The sequence below is a fragment of the Nuphar pumila genome, chromosome 1 (genome assembly GCF_984573655.1).
Source record: "Nuphar pumila chromosome 1, dmNupPumi1.hap1.1, whole genome shotgun sequence".
Classification (NCBI taxonomy): Eukaryota; Viridiplantae; Streptophyta; class Magnoliopsida; order Nymphaeales; family Nymphaeaceae; genus Nuphar; species Nuphar pumila.
In genome coordinates, this window is record NC_143249.1 from 40,956,230 (window position 1) to 40,973,246 (window position 17,017).

General features: G+C 44.2%; 1 protein-coding gene across 3 annotated transcripts in view; it reads right to left on the reverse strand.

Annotated features, from left to right (window-relative positions):
* Positions 1-17,017, reverse strand: part of LOC149848790 (putative 6-phosphogluconolactonase 2) — a 35,173-nt gene that overhangs the window by 16,203 nt on the left and 1,953 nt on the right. The window lies entirely within an intron of this gene.

Here is a 17,017-nt window from a genome sequence, read left to right on the forward strand (position 1 = left end):
TGGTATGCAAGGGTATAAACTAATGCCAATGAATGCCAAAGGATTCAGCTAACGCAGGAGGCTCAGAATATAGAAATACACTATGGAATGAGGAATGAACACATGGGGCAAGTGACGGAACTAAGTAGAGTCCATTCAGCAAAAAAAAAAAATGTATTACGTACAATGGATGCTGAAAGAGTCTTCATTGTCTTGGTAAACGACACAGTATAATCACCTGTTAAGAGAAGGTAAATGAACAGGAGCGAAATTGCGTACTATATTATCCCAGCTTACTCCATTTAGCTCCAGTATACGTGGGCATCACCCTTCACTTCCCAAGCTTTAGTGATAACGCCCAAACCAGCAATCCAACTTATGCAGATCGATCTTCAACAAACCATCCAACTTAGGCACAAGGAAATTTATTCACTGACCCCTCTGATGGCCATAAATCCAGGCCATTTCATAATCGATTTGAATCAATGTTAACCTTCGCTACTGGATACTGAAGAACTAGAGCCAAGTTGTCATGAATGGCTATAATAAAATCTCATCCCCTTTGAAGAAAACACATGCCGTGAATGTGAACATTAATCAAGAAAACGAACCCCCAGCCCTTATCTAACACAAATAGCAGAGGCCGGACTTTAATAGGTATATATATATGGTGGGGCAATGAAGTGATAATCGAGGTGCAGAGTGTATTGCATTGAGAAAAATAAAACAGAACATCAACGAGATGCAAAGAAACGGAAAGACGAAAATAAAAGATGCAAGGGATCAGAGAATATCAGACAGAATGTTATGAGAAAAACACAGATGAAAATAAAGAACCAATGCCAAATTATTAAAGGAATTCAAAATGCATTATACAGAAACGAAAGGTTGTTGGAATATAATTATTCCTTTTGATGTAGCATGTGTGTAGGTCGATTTTGCAATGAGCAGATCGATACTACAACGACTGCAGAGAGGAAAAAGCAAAATTTAGAAAAATGGGAGACGTAGTTTTTACCTTGATTTCGCAGAAATTTTAGAGGTCAGAGGAGAGAGACCCTTCTTCTACTGTGGGGACTCTCTTTTATCATAGCCCTATTGACTTGAAAAGGGGAAATCGAGAACTAGAGGAGGAACTTGATATGGGAGTGGATCCTTCAGAAGAAAAGTAAACAATGGATGGATATTGCTCTGGTCTGATAACACGACTGGTAACGCTGATGATGATGATCTCCGTGGCTTTTGCAGGGATTCTCAGAGAAGGAGAGGTGGATGATCGGACCGTGAATAGTTGAAGAAGGGGTCAATAATGGATTCTACGCAATGGAGGTGAAGAAGCAGAAGAAGGGCAGAAGGAGGGGAGGCGATGGATGACCATGGGGAGGCAGGAGACGGATCCTGAAGAAGAGGATGGAGAGATTCTTTTAAAGAGAAGGAGGAGGATTCGGGAAGGAATTGGTTGAAGATGGAAGGTTGAGGAACGAAGAAGCCATTTGAAGATGGAGGGTAGGCAAGCGAGAGGGAGGATGCGCGGGAGATGGCCGTTTGCCATTTTCCCAAATTTACAAAGAGGGGGCTCCTTTTCTAAAGGTTTTTGTAAAATGGTTCAAGGTGAGTTTTTCGGCAAAATCTTCAAAAACCACTTATTTTTCTCGTAGTTTTTCCTAATTTTTTTGTTTTTTTGCATGATTTTTCCATTTTTTGTATTTTTTGAACAAAAATCTAAGTTTTTACACAAAAACAAAGATTAAACACTACTTTTTTTGTATTTTTCTGAGAAATATTTACAAAAGTATTTTTCTGAGAATTTCAGACCATTTCGGGAAATTTCTTCAGAAGACTGGGTTTGGACCAGAGTTTTTAGAAAATGTTCGAGTTTTTGAAGCTCGAATCGAGAAATACACGTGATGGATCCAAACGGATGTCGGATGGATTGTCTGAGCTATTTTAAAAACTATTTTTGGTATTTTCTATAATTTTAATTTAAGATTTGGACAATGAGACTCAGATTTGGATCAGGATGATGGGTCCGGATCCGAAACCAAGTCAGATATATAAAATGAAATTAATTTCAGTAAAACTTGAGAAAGGTATTGGAATTTAGATTTAAAAGAGACTCAATTGCTCAGAAAATGATATCAGGGGCAAAAAGGGGAATATTTAAAAGATTTTGAAAAAATTGGGGTGTTCACACAGAGGCAGGCCCCTGCCTCCTTGTTGTTGTCGGCAGGGGCTAGCCCTGTCGTCTCTTGGCTGTCGGCAGGGGCTCAACCTCTGCCGCTTCATGGTTATCGGCAGCGGGTGCCTACCCTACCGCATCGATGCTGCCGGCAGGGGCTGGTCCCCTGCCGTCTCGTGCTGTCGGCAGGGGCTAGCCCCCCTGCCACTTCGTGGCTGTCGGCAGGGGCTCAGCCCCTGATGTTTCGTTGCGGTCGGCAGGGGCTCAGCCCCTGCCGCCTCACTGCTGTCGGCAGGGGCTCAGCCCCTGCCACTTCGCTGCTGTCGGCAGGGGCAGGCCCCCTGCCGCCTCGTTGGTGTCGGCAGGGGATGGCCCCCCTGTCGCCCCATTGTTGTCGACAGGCAGGGGCTCGGCCCCCTGTCACTTGTCTGTTTTCGGCCAACAGGGGCACACCCCTGCTGCCTCTCTCTTTTTCGATCGACAGGCCTGTTTTCTATTTCTCCGCATGATAAATAGAGTAGCGCTGAATTCTCATACTTTTGCAGACATCGTATCGAACCCCGCTCTGGCTCCGCGGCCTGAGCCTCGTATCATCTACACGCGTAGACGCATGCAGCTGCACGACATCCCGAGGTAGGGGAAAGTCGCACCAATAGTTTGTATGAACAAAATAAAATAAGACTTCTGAGATAGAATAGTTATTTTACATACCTGCTTATCTGAAGAAGTATTGGTTGGTCAGAGTTTTACTCATTTTGATTCTTTTGAAATTGCATGCTTAATGTAAATTCTTTGGGTAGACTCATTCTAGAAAGAATCAAGTAGTTTAATTGGCATACCTGTTTACATGTAGGATTACTTAACTCATGATTATCTGTTATACATGCTTATTCTTTTGAAACTGCATACTTAAGGTAGACTTTGTGAATAGACTCATTTCTGGAGAGAAAACCACTGCAATTACTATTGTAACCGAACCTTAAGGTAGGTACGGTATGAATTTTATGTGAGGTCATGAAGTATCTTGAAGTGGGAAATCAACACTTTATTGATTTTGATGTGATAATATCGGCCTCCACAGGCCAATTGCTCAAAAGAGCAATACATGTCATGTATGAATCAAAAGAATCATAAAACATTATATGTTGCTCTCTCATCGTAGTTGTACCTCTAGGGAGGTATAACCGTACCTTTTGGACAAGTACGTCCCATGTGGGTTACGATGGTTGGAGGATGAGGTTGTAGCAACCTTGATGCGTGCAATTAGCACAATGCTGAGATCACATAAATGGTGACAACTCGCCTTCACCGGCAAGATGCTCGAGGGGGTCTAATAGACCAGAGCATGTAGGATGGGGCGGTGGTTAAGAAACCCCCGTCGTACCCATTCGACCTTCACGGTTCATCAAGAGAGAGGATGGATGGTACAAAAACTCCGATGGACAGGTTGTTAACAACCACTCCACAAGCAAAAGACTCGGCTTCCTCAGTCATCGGAGTTAGGGGAATTGGGATTACCATAAATTATCCTAGGTGGTAACTCCCAGGTACTTCTGCAGAAGTTGGATGCATCCATGGGCCACGAATGCCTTTGGGGATTTACTCTCTTGGTCACTGACCGTACCCTTAGGAGCAGAATCAGTCAGCCATCCGGGTTAATGAAAACACCTGACATAATAAACCCCCGGATCGGTCTCGACTGTTTCTACGTTTCACGTCTCTGCGTACCCACAGGGCAGTTAATATCAGAACTTAAAGAATATCTTCTTGAATAGTTGTAGATGATTGAGACTTACACTGCTTGAAATGCTTCAACTAGCAGCTCTTTGCACATTTTACACTTGTTAGAATAGATTACAATTGTATTGATTGTTTAAATATCATAACTGCTTATCTCATAAACGTCCTGCTTTATTTTCATTCTACTCATATGTTCGTGCACCTACTGGTTTGTTATGAAACTGACCCATTTCATGGGCAGGTGAGGAGTAGGACTTCACAGGCGGCCGATAGCGTGGTGCAATATGGATCAAGATTTATCTTCTTTCTACTGGTGGCTTGGCTCTGAGTCTTTTTTTTTTTAGTTTTCTTTAGATTATTGAATTTTGGAACAAAATGCTCATTTTGTAATAAACTGCAGATTTTTAATTTATTGCCTTATTTCCTCAATTCCTTTAAGTTGTTCATGTGAATGATGGTTTTTCAGCTAACGTACCCAGGATTGTTGACTTGTGCTCCTTTCTAAACGTCTTCCGCTGTCGTTTTTAAAAGTTAAAAGTTTAAATCTTTGAAAGGTTTTTCGATAATGTTTTCGAAATCACAAGTCGAAATTTTGGGGCGTTACAACTTGGTATCAGAGCCAGATCAGAAAGGAGTGAATCTTGACTATTGAGCATCCCATCGCGCTGTAAGTAAGTCTTTGATATTTTATAGCATGTTTAGACTAAATTATATTCTTGTTTTATTCGTAGTACCGTCAGATAGATGGATCCATTTGTTGGTTCTAGTGGTAGTCGCGGTAGGGGCACACGTAGAGTGCGTGACCGTTTTGTAAGGGAGAGGGGCGGACATGGGATGTTTGAGACTGGTTACTAGGCTAACCGCCCTCCTCTACCTATTTTTATGGATGAGCAAGGCTTCCCATTACCGATCGCCTACCAAATACCCTTGGCAACAACGTGGGCTGAGGTGTATGCTCGAGAAGGTGGTTTCGCGCCTTCACACGTTCGGGTGCACCATCAGACACCACAGGAGTCATCGGGAGATTTTGTTCCCCTTGAGTTAGCAGAGGAGTGTGTTTTCTGTGGAGAATCAAGGCACACCATGGATGCTTGCCTCCACAAGGCCGAGCATGATGGCAAGATTGCAATTTCGACTGCAGGCGAGCAACCGCCACCTCCAGCAGACCCAGTGAGCGGTGTATCACCTACATACACGCCTGCAACTGATTCGTCAAGTTATAGCCTTGGCTCACAAGAATATACTCCGTCGACGCCCCTCTACGGACATGAGACCTCCTACGGGGAGCCACTTCCCTTCACCCCTAAGCACAGATTCAGGCGCACAGGCAATAAAAGGGAATATCTTAGGAAGTACTCTAGCCGTCCCTAAGGGGAGGTAGCACCTACCCAGTTTTGTTGGAGTCTGTGAACTCATTTATAATTATATAATGGAACTTTTGCTTGTGTACCAGCACGTCTGGATTCAAAATAAATGACTTTCGTAATAAAGATCTATATTTTTGCCTTTGCTCTTATACTTAGGTCTTCTTGTGCTTCTTCAGTATTTTTTGACTCTTAACCTTGGTTGTTTTTTAAGGATGACGGGAAACTCAAGCAACAGCATGGCTGATGAGTTGCGTGAGCAGAGGGGATTCATGATGGATACCCTCAACTCCTTGGCTGAGGCAATTCGTAACCAGGGTCGCCCCCAGCAGAATCCGGGTTCTCTTGTTGGGAATACACCAACCGCCACGTATGAAAAATTTCTTAAGCTTGACCCTCCTACCTTCTCTGGCAAGGTTGACCCTGACTTGGCGGAGAGTTGGGTCAAAGAGGTGGAACGGGTGTTCCAAGTGTTGTCCGTCCCTGACGATAAGAAGACGATGTTTGGGTCCTTCTGATTGAAGGATGACGCTCGCGAGTGGTGGGACACTACCCGGGAGGTGCAGTTCCCAGGTGCGGAGGTGATTCCTTGGGAGGCCTTCCGGAGGGCTTTTCTCGGAAACTACTTTCCCCCTCATGCGAGGGAAAAGAAGAAGGTGGAATTTCTGGAGTTGTGCCAAGGCAGCTTAAGTTTGAACGAATATGTCGCCAAATTTCAACGGTTGGAGCGCTACTGTCCTCACCTATTCGAGGATGATCACGAGCGGGCTGGAAAGTTCATTCGCGGACTGAAGGAAGGACTCAGGCATAGGGTTCTCACCAGCATGCCCATGACTTTTTCTGCGGCGGTAGCAGTAGCCACCCTACTGAATGAGGATTGGGAGCGTTCAAAAAGTGTGCAAGCCAAAAAGTCACCCGCGTCAGGTGGTGATCAGAAGAAGACCTATTCTGGTGGCCCAGGGCAGCGACTACCATTACCAGTGAAGACTGAGGGAGGGAAGAAACAGTTCCCTCCGGTAAAGCGCCAACGACAGCAGGGCCATCCACCGTCCAGACAACCGTCTGGAGATAACTGCCCCAGGTGCAAGAGGCCTCACGTGGGACAATTTTGTCCGCGGGACACTGGCGGATGCCTGTACTGTGGCAAGATGGGTCATTTCATACGCGACTGTCGAAAGAAAGCAGCAGACGACCTCAAGCGAACCGGCAACGTATCTCAGCCTCCTCGACCACCTCATCAGCAGCAACAACGAGCACAACCAAGTAGTGTCAGGGAGCCGGGTCGAGTTTATGCAGCCACGGTCGATCAATTGACGAAAGGGGATTTCGTTCAAGGTACCATTTTTGTTGCTGATCAAGCAACTTTTGCACTCTTTGATTGTGGTGCTACACACTCGTTCGTTTCAGAAAAATTCGTAAAACAATTGCATATAACTGTAAAACCACTTGACAATGCTTTAGACGTGTATAACCCCGTTGTAAAGAACACAGTTTGCACCACTTACATACCTGAATTGGACGTAGTTGTGGCAGAGCGGCACTTGCCTGCTTGTGCTATCTTGCTTGAGATGATAGAATTTGACGTCATCCTAGGCATGAATTGGTTGCACAAGTATCATGCCAAGATTTTTTGCCGTGATGGCAAGATCGTTTTATCACCTCCAGGCTCTCCGAGAGTAGAATTCAGAATTCCCAGACCTGTTCGAGCAAGCTGGACGATCTCGGCGCTTAAGGCGCAGAACTTCTTGCGGAGAGGATGCACTGCCTTTTTGGTTAGTGTTATCCAATCGGATCCAATGCCTATTCCCATCAGTGAGCTGGATGTGGTTCGCGATTATCCCGACGTTTTTCCTAAAGAACTATCGGGACTTCCACCGTCTCGTGAGGTAGAATTCAATATTGAATTGCTACTAGGTATGCCGTCAATCTCTAAAGCACCTTACAGAATGACGCCAGCTGAGCTTGAGGAGCTGAAGAAGCAGTTGCAGGAGTTGTTGGATCAGGGATTCATTCGCCCCAGCGTATCTCCTTGGGGAGCTCCTGTGCTTTTTGTGAAAAAGAAAGACGGGACCTTGCGTCTGTGCATCGACTATCGAATGCTCAACCAGGCCACGATAAAAAACAAGTACCCATTGCCGTGTATCGAAGACTTGTTCGATCAGTTACAGAAGGCTAAGGTTTTCTCGAAGATTGATCTTAGGTCTGGATACCATCAACTCAGAATTAGGAATAATGATATTCCTAAGACGGCTTTCGGACAAGATACGGATATTACAAGTTCACAATCATGTCGTTCGGACTGACCAATGCCCCAACAACTTTCATGGACTTAATGAATAGGGTGTTCAAGCCATTTTTGGACACCTTCGTGATCGTGTTCATCGACGACATCTTGGTGTACTCAGAGAGTCGAGAGCAACATCGGGAACACCTAACCATCGTGTTGGAGACCCTGCGAAAGGAACGTTTGTATGCCAAGTTCTCTAAATGTGAATTCTGGCTTGAGGAAGTCATGTTTCTAGGACACGTTATTTCTAAGGAAGGAGTGTCCGTGGACCCCGCAAAGGTTGAGGCTGTACTCAGTTGACAACAACCAAAGAACGCACGTGATATCAGGAGTTTTCTTGGACTAGCAGGTTATTACAGAAGATTTATTCAGGATTTTTCTAAAATTGCGTTACCCCTGACGAAGTTGCTGAAGAAAGAGGCTAAATTCTTATAGGACGAGAAGTGCGAGGCGAGTTTTCAGTTATTGAAGGAGCGACTTACCAGTGCTCATATTTTGACCTTACCTTCTGGTAAAGGCGGATTCGTGATTTATACTAATGTCTCTGGGTCAAGCCTAGGGGCCGTGCTGATGCAGAATGGGAAAGTGATCGCTTACGCTTCTCGGCAACTTAAAATTCACGAGAAGAACTACCCAACTCACGATTTAGAGTTAGCTGCGGTAGTGTTCGCACTGAAGATATGGCGACATTACTTGTATGGGGAGCAGTTTGAAGCATTCATCGATCATAAGAGTCTTAAGTATCTATTCTCGCAGAAAGAATTAAACATGAGACAACGGCGTTGGCCTGAATTCCTCAAGGATTACGACTTCACCCTCTCCTACCACCCAGAAAAGGCGAACGTTGTGGCTGACGCCCTCAGTCGCATAGCACCGGAAGTTTCGACTAATGCTTTATTTGCTGGATGGAGGTTGGTCGAAGACCTAGCCTCATGGGAACCTTTCGCGATCACTCAAGGTTCAATCGGTTTATCCCACCTTGTTGCTCAACCTGAGCTACTAGCGAGGATCATCAATGGACAGAAAACAAATGCACGCTACGAGAAGTTGAAGGCTCAAGTGATACTGTCAGATACACCTTTTCGTCTGAAGGAGGATGGAAGTATATGGTTGAAGGAGCGCCTTTGGGTTCCTGACGACCCGGTCCTTCGAAATGAAATTCTTGCGGAAGCCCACAAGTCTAGATACACCATTCACCCTGGCGGCACGAAGATGTTCAAGGACCTACAACGCAGTTATTGGTGGGACGGTATAAAGCGAGACGTGGTTGAGTATGTCTCAAAGTGTTTGACGTGTCAGCAGATCAAGATCGAGCACCAGAGACTCGGTGGGGTCATGCAGCAGATTGAAATCCCTCTATGGAAGTGGGAAGATGTCAACATGGACTTCATAGTCGGTCTACCGAGGACGCGGAGGAAGCATGACGCGATTTGGGTGATCGTCGATAGACTCACAAAGTCTGCTCACTTCCTACCTATCCGTCTCAACCAATCGTTGGATAGTCTCGTTGATCTCTATGTTAGAGAGATTGTAAGATTGCACGGTGTTCCAGTCTCGATTATCTCCGATCGTGATCCTAGATTCACTTCAAGGTTTTGGGGGCAACTTCAGTTGGCGTTGGGCACAAAGTTGAAGTTCAGTACTGCGTTTCACCCTCAGACTGACGGGCAGTCGGAACGTACGATTCAGACCTTATAAGACATGCTTCGAGCCTGTATGATGGACTGGAAGGGAGAGTGGGATTCCCACATCAGTCTGGCGGAATTCGCGTATAACAACAGCTATCATGCGAGCATCGAGATGGCCCCATACGAAGCCTTGTATGGGAGGTTGTGCCGATCACCTGTTTACTGGGACGAGGTTGGCGAACGAAGATTGGAGGCACCTATAGTTTTGCAACACTATACTCAACAAGTGCAGATGATTCGAGAACGACTCCGTACCGCTCAGAGTCGGCAGAAAAGCTATGCAGATAGGCGCCGACGAGAGCTTACCTTCGATATTGGCGAGATGGTTTTTGTTAAGGTATCTTCGACGAAGAGCATATTTCGATTCGAGAAGAAGGGGAAGCTAAGTCCTAGATACGCCGGACCGTTCGAAATCCTGGAGCGGATTGGAGAAGCAGCTTATCGCGTGGCATTACCTCCTCAGTACGCCCATATCCATAATGTTTTTCACGTATCCATGTTGAGGAAGTGCGTTCACGATCCATCGCACATCATTCATTATAATGATGTGGACATTAGAGGGGACTTGACATTCGAAGAAAGACCGGTGGAGATCGTCAACCGTCGTGACCAAGTGCTAAGATCAAAGACCATTTCTTTTGTAAAGGTTCGGTAGCAACATCATGGAATTGACGAATGTACTTGGGAACCTGAGAATGATATCAGGGAAAAATATCTTGACCTGTATTTTTTGACTCTTTAAGGCAATAAATATTTCGCGGACGAAATTCTTTTAAGAGGGGTAGGATGTAAAACCCACACAAAAAAATTTATTGGACCCGGGCCGGGTTGGGTCCGGACCCGACCGGGGCCCGCCATCGATAGGGTTTTAAAATAACCCGACTAGAGAAGGGGATTTTGAGAGAACCCCCTTCCCGAGCGCCGCTCCCCGCCTACGAAATTGGGCGGATTAGGGAAACCCACCAAGGGTTTCCCCATTCATCGCCCCCCCCCCCCCCCCTGAAGCTTTTAAAAACACTGCAGGAGGGCAAAGGGAGGCACAACCCTTCCCCCCCCCCCCCACCCCACCCCCCTGCCGACCTCCTCCTTCTCTGCGCACGCCTCCAGCGCCACCAACGTCGCCCTCGATCCCCTCGCGACGACCCCCCTCCTCCTCTGTTGCGCACGCCGCCGACGCCGACCACTGCCTCCCAGGTATGTCGTTCTCCTCCCTCTTCTCTTCCTCACACCCCCCTCTCTGTCACCTCGCCGGGAGGCCGAAAGGCGGCTCACAGCCCTGCCGCGGCCTCCCACCTCCCCTGTGCCCATCGAGGGCCCGACTGGTGGCCTATGGGGCCCCTGTCGTTCCCTTTTCCCTTTGGGAATTCGCCGGAGTGCCGGCAGCGGACCGAGTCCCCTGCGACACCCCCCCTCAACCCTGTGGATGACAGGGAAACTGACGGGAGGTCGGTTTCTCTCCCTGTCACCCCCGCCCCGAGCCCTCTCTCTCTGGCAGGGGTTAGTCCCCCTGCCGCCTCTCGATCACCGGTAGGCAGGGGCAATGCCCCTGCCGCTTCATGTTTCCCGGCAAGCAGGGGCTCGCCCCGCTGCCTCTAGGGTTTTGGCGCGCAGGGGTAGTGCCCCTGCCGCCTTCCTGTCTCGACTGGCAAGGGGCAATGCCCCTGTCGCCCTTTGTTTTGCTGGGCTGGCAGGGGCTCGCCCCCTGCCGCCTCTTGGCTTCTGGGAGGGCAGGGGATACCCCCTGCTGCCCCTTGATTCTCAGCGCAGGGGCTTGTCCCCCTGTCACCCCCCGTCCCGAGCTTTCTCCCTCTCTCTGTCGGCAGGGGTTGGCCCCCTGCCGCCTCTCGACTGTCGGCAGGGGCTGGCCCCTGCCTCCTTGTTGTTGTCGAAAGGGGCTAGCCCTGTCGTCTCTTGGCTGTCGGCAGGGGCTGCCTCCCCTGCCGCATTGATGCTGCCGACAGGGGCTGGTCCCCTGCCGTCTCGTGCTGTGGGCAAGGGCTGGCCCCCCTGCCGCTTCGTGGCTGTCGGCAGGGGCTCATCCCCTGTTGTTTCGTTGCGGTCGGCAGGGGCTCAGCCCCTCCCGCCTCACTGCTGTCGGCAGGGGCTCAGCCCCTGCCGCTTCGCTGCTGTCGGCAGGGGCAGGCCCCCTGCCGCCTCGTTGGTGTCGGCAGGGGTTGGCCCCCCTGTCGCCCCGTTGTTGTCGACAAGCAGGGGCTCGGCCCCCTGTCACTTGTGTGTTTTTGGCCAACAGGGGCACACCCCTGCTGCCTCTCTCTTTTCCAATCGACAGACATGTTTTCTATTTCTCCGCATGATAAATAGAGTAGCGCTAAATTCTCATACTTTTGCAGACATCGTATCGAACCCCGCTCTAGCTCCACGGCCTGAGCCTCGTATCATCTACACTCGTAGACGCACGCAGCTGCATGACATCCCAAGGTAGGGGAAAGTCGCACGAAGAGTTTGTATGAACAAAATAAAATAAGACTTCTGAGATAGAATAGTTATTTTACATACCTGCTTATCTGAAGAAGTATTGGTTGGTCAGAGTTTTACTCATTTTGATTCTTTTGAAATTGCATGCTTAATGTAAATTCTTTGGGTAGACTCATTCTAGAAAGAATCAAGTAGTTTAATTGACATACCTGTTTACCTGTAGGATTACTTAACTCATGATTATCTGTTATGCATGCTTATTCTTTTGAAACTGCATACTTAAGGTAGACTTTGTGAATAGACTCATTTCTGGAGAGAAAACCACTGCAATTGCTATTGTAACCGAACCTTAAGGTAGGTACGGTATGAATTTTATGTGAGGTCATGGAGTATCTTGAAGTGGGAAATCAACACTTTATTGATTTTGATGTGATAATATCGGCCTCCACAGGCCAATTGCTCAAAAGAGCAATACATGTCATGTATGAACCAAAAGAATCATAAAACATTATATGTTGCTCTCTCATCGTAATCGTACCTCTAGGGAGGTATAACCGTACTTTTTGGACAAGTACGTCCCATGTGGGTTACGATGGTTGGAGGATGAGGTTGTAGCAACCTTGATGCGTGCAATTAGCACAATGCTGAGATCACATAAATGGTGACAACTCTCCTTCACCGGCAAGATGCTCGAGGGGGTCTAATAGACCAGAGCATGTAGGATGGGGCGGCGGTTAAGAAATCCCCGTCGTACCCATTCGACCTTCACGGTTCATCAAGAGAGAGGATAGATGGTACAAAAACTCCGATGGACAGGTTGTTAACAACCACTCCACAAGCAAAAGACTCGGCTTCCTCAGTCATCGGAGTTAGGGGAATTGGGATTACCATAAATTATCCTAGGTGGTAACTCCCAGGTACTTCTGCAGAAGTTGGATGCATCCATGGGCCACGAATGCCTTTGGGGATTTACTCTCTTGGTCACTGACCGTACCCTTAGGAGCAGAATCAGTCAGCCATCCGGGTTAATGAAAACACCTGACATAATAAACCCCCGGATCGGTCTCGACTGTTTCTACGTTTCACGTCTCTGCGTACCCACAGGGCAGTTAATATCAGAACTTAAAGAATATCTTCTTGAATAGTTGTAGATGATTGAGACTTACACTGCTTGAAATGCTTCAACTAGCAGCTCTTTGCACATTTTACACTTGTTAGAATAGATTACAATTGTATTGATTGTTTAAATATCATAACTGCTTATCTCATAAACGTCCTGCTTTATTTTCATTCTACTCATATGTTCGTGCACCTACTGGTTTGTTATGAAACTGACCCATTTCATGGGCAGGTGAGGAGTAGGACTTCACAGGCGGCCGATAGCGTGGTGCAATATGGATCAAGATTTATCTTCTTTCTACTGGTGGCTTGGCTCTGAGTCTTTTTTTTTTTGAGTTTTCTTTAGATTATTGAACTTTGGAACAAAATGCTCATTTTGTAATAAACTGCAGATTTTTAATCTATTGCCTTATTTTCTCAATTCCTTTAAGTTGTTGTTCATGTGAATGATGGTTTTTCAGCTAACGTACCCAGGATTGTTGACTTGTGCCCCTTTCTAAATGTCTTCCGCTGTCGTTTTTAAAAGTTAAAACTTTAAATCTTTGAAAGGTTTTTCGATAATGTTTTCGAAATCACAAGTCAAAATTTTGGGGCGTTACAACATTGCCCTATGTTCTGTTTGAATATCAATTAGCAGACTTCTTCACCAAAGCGCTTCCATCTCCAAGATTTCACTTCTTACTTGGCAAACTCTCGGTTCTTCCACCATGAGTTTCAGGGTGGGGGGTGTTAATATATATATATATATATGTATTATAACCGAAATACCCAGGAAGGGTATTTTGATCTTTTCTCTGTAATATGCGTCAGCCTATTAGGGGCTGACAACCTTTTTTACTTTTTATTTTTTATAATTTTTGTTTTTTACTATTGGGTCAGCTCTAATATAGTTGTTGGAGCTGCTCCCAACAGTCATAAATATGACCGTTGGGAGCAGCCCAACAACCATATTGGCTGCCCCTTTAGCCTCCTGCATTATAAATAGGCCTTATGGCCTTTGTATTATTTCATCTCTTTTTCAAGAGAGTTTTTTATGCAATATACTTTCTCATTTGACCCTTGTGTGGGTGGTGTGATTATTCAATCAAGTGTTCCCACTTGATTGAGGTGTGTGTTCTTGCATATTAATCGGATTCAATCCACTTCATTACAATATAAAGCTAGGTTAGTTGCAAAGGGATATTTGCAAGAACATTGCATTGATTATGAAAAAACCTTTACACCGGTTGCCCGCATGACTACAGTTAGAATTCTTATTGTAGTAGTTTTGATTAAAAACTGGTCTATATAACGAATGTATGTTAAAAATGTCTTAAAATAAAAATCTTATGGAAGAAGTGTATATAGAGGCACCTTTAGTATGAATCTTTCTCAAGAAAAGACTCTTCGCCTTTAAAAAGCATTATATGAGTTGAAACATGTACCCAAAGTTTTGTATGATAGATTCAGTAAAGTTATGTTTGACATTGGTTTTAGATCTCGTTTAACTGACACTGTTTTGTTTATTAAGGATTCTAATACATATACTATTATTCTTCTACTCTAAATAGATAACATGATAATCACTGAAGGCGACAAACAAAGAGTTCAATATATCAAAAATATTCTTAAAACTAATTTTAAAATGACTGATTTAGGTTTTCTATGCTACTTTCTAGGAATAGAAGTTGCTTATTCTCCTATAGGGTATTTATTATCTCAATCTAAGTTTGTTTTTAATATTATTCTCAGATCTAGAATATTAGATGATAAGAAAGTTGACACTCCTGAAGTAACAAATGTTAAGATGAGAATTGATGATAGCGAGCCTCTGGATGATCCAAATCCTTATAGACAGCTTATTGGAACTCTTTCTTATCTAACTATTACTAGACCTAATATAGCATATGTTGTACACATAGCCAGTTAGTTTTAGCACGCTTCTATAATTGTTTACATGAGAGTTGTTTTGCACATGGGAGAGGCTTGTTTATGTCTTCCTCTTCTGCATTAGATTTACTTGCCTATACCTATGCAGATTGGGAAGATGATTCAAACAATAGACACTCAATCACAGGTTTTTGTGTTTTCTTAGGTGAATCATTGATCTCATGGCGATGAAAAAAGCAACAGAAAGTCCCTCTCTCTTTAACTGAAGACGAGTACCGAGCCATGACTACTACCATAATGGAAGTTGTGTGGCTGAGAAGACTGTTGGATGATATGAGAATCAAGATTTTATGAGCTTTAAAGATGTGTTGCAACAACAAAAGTGTTATCTACATTGCCAACAATAACATGTTTCATGAAAGAATGAAGCACATCGAGATTGACTGTCGTTATGTTCGATAGGAATATCTTCAAATAACTATCGATCTGCCTTATGTCACATCAGAGTAATAGTTGACAAACTTCTTTATCAAACCTCTTTCAGCTCCTAGGTTTCACTTTTTTAGGCAAACTTTCGGTTATCCTAACGTAAGTTTGAGGGAGAGTGTTAAAATATAGATACATTTATACTTATATATATGGTAGTATATATACGTATATGTATATATATATACTTGTATATATCATAGATATTTATTAAACATAAATAATATATGTAATATAGGGAGAAGTCAAACTAAGTTTGACTACTCTCAATGGCTAGAAATTCTAGTTGTTCACTGCTCTCAACAACTAAAATTTCTATCTGTTGGGAGCCTTGATCCCTCTCTACTCTTTCTCTCTCACTTCTTTCCCTTGTGCATAAATAGGGGTGTTCTCCCCTTTTTTTTGTAAGCCTTTTGCCACACTCTCTTTGTTAATAAATGATATTTTTTATCACTTTGTGGAGTTTGTGAGAGTGATCCTTTGGAACACTTTGTGGATGTTGTAAGTGTGTTCCTTGAGAGAACACTTTCGTTGAAGATTGGAAAACCTTTGCTTCGTGATTGAAGTCTTCTTGTTTTATTATAGTATACTATTGAAAACAAAAAATGAACAGCAGAGCTTTACTCATTTGAGGTTAGTTAAATCAAATTAAGCATACCCACTTGAAGATGCTTCAGCAGCATCTATCAGGTGTAGAATATTAAAATACAGAAAGAGGACAAGAAGGCTCGTGACAGCCTATAAATGATGTGTCATACGGTCAATACCCAGAAGTTGCATACAGGTAAAGGAAATGAATTTTGAAAAACAGGTAGCTTCTACTGCAACCACTAATGGTTATTTCATGCATGAAAGCAAAATTTTGGTAGTATAAACATAGTGATTGGAAGGCACTCTAGAAGGAACAAATTTTCCAAACAGGATCAGAGGAAGGATCTAAAAGATACTATAGCAAACTTCAAATTAATTGTCTGTCTGTATTATGATTATTATCCATGACATCAGACTTTTTCACTGACCTTTGATGGAAAAAATGAACTGCCAGTTATAAATCAACAACTTATTCAAAATACAGTTTTCAAGGGAAGACTAGAATTGGCTTTTTGTATCCACTTGTAAATTGAAATTTGCAATGAAAGGTTGGAGGGATGTCCAATGGGCATGTTTGCAAAAAACAACAGGATTAACATTACCATACATAAAATAGGTGCTGTTAAGATCCACAGCCTTTAGCGCAGAAGGATGTTCACAAGTTCACAACACTTTTTCCCATAAAAGATTTCAAGATACCATGGTGACCTTTCACATAAGTGCATCATCACAATCATTTTAGTACATTTATATACATCAAAGAAGATTTTATGGATTCTCAAAGTACAACCATAAATGTCCCTCTTCTTAAAACTTACTGAGTCAGCCTTGGTGGTGAACAACTAACATTCAAAATCTTTAATGTTTGAAATCACACAGTTATTTGAAAGTTCATTATGGACAGGAAAAAAATCAGGTGAGCTCATTAACGTCCAAGGCCACAGACATTAACACCCTCTAAACAATGACAGTAATCACAATGCCACAGTTTCTTGAAACAAGCTTTTTTTCTTTTCTTTTCTTTTCTTTTTTGTGAAGCATGGGATGTCCAATCCTGCCCCATCTCCCACTGACACAAGGATCAGGCCATCAGTGGTTGCTAGGTTCCCTGGACCTCACTAAAATAGGATAGGAAAAAATTCTGTGGTAGGTTACAATGTGCATCTCTTATTGCTTCCCAAAATAGAGAACAAAGTAACTAAGCCTCCAAGACGTTCAACTTTTAGATCCTCAGTGATTAGGTTCCCTGGACCTCACTAAAATAGGATAGGAGAAAATC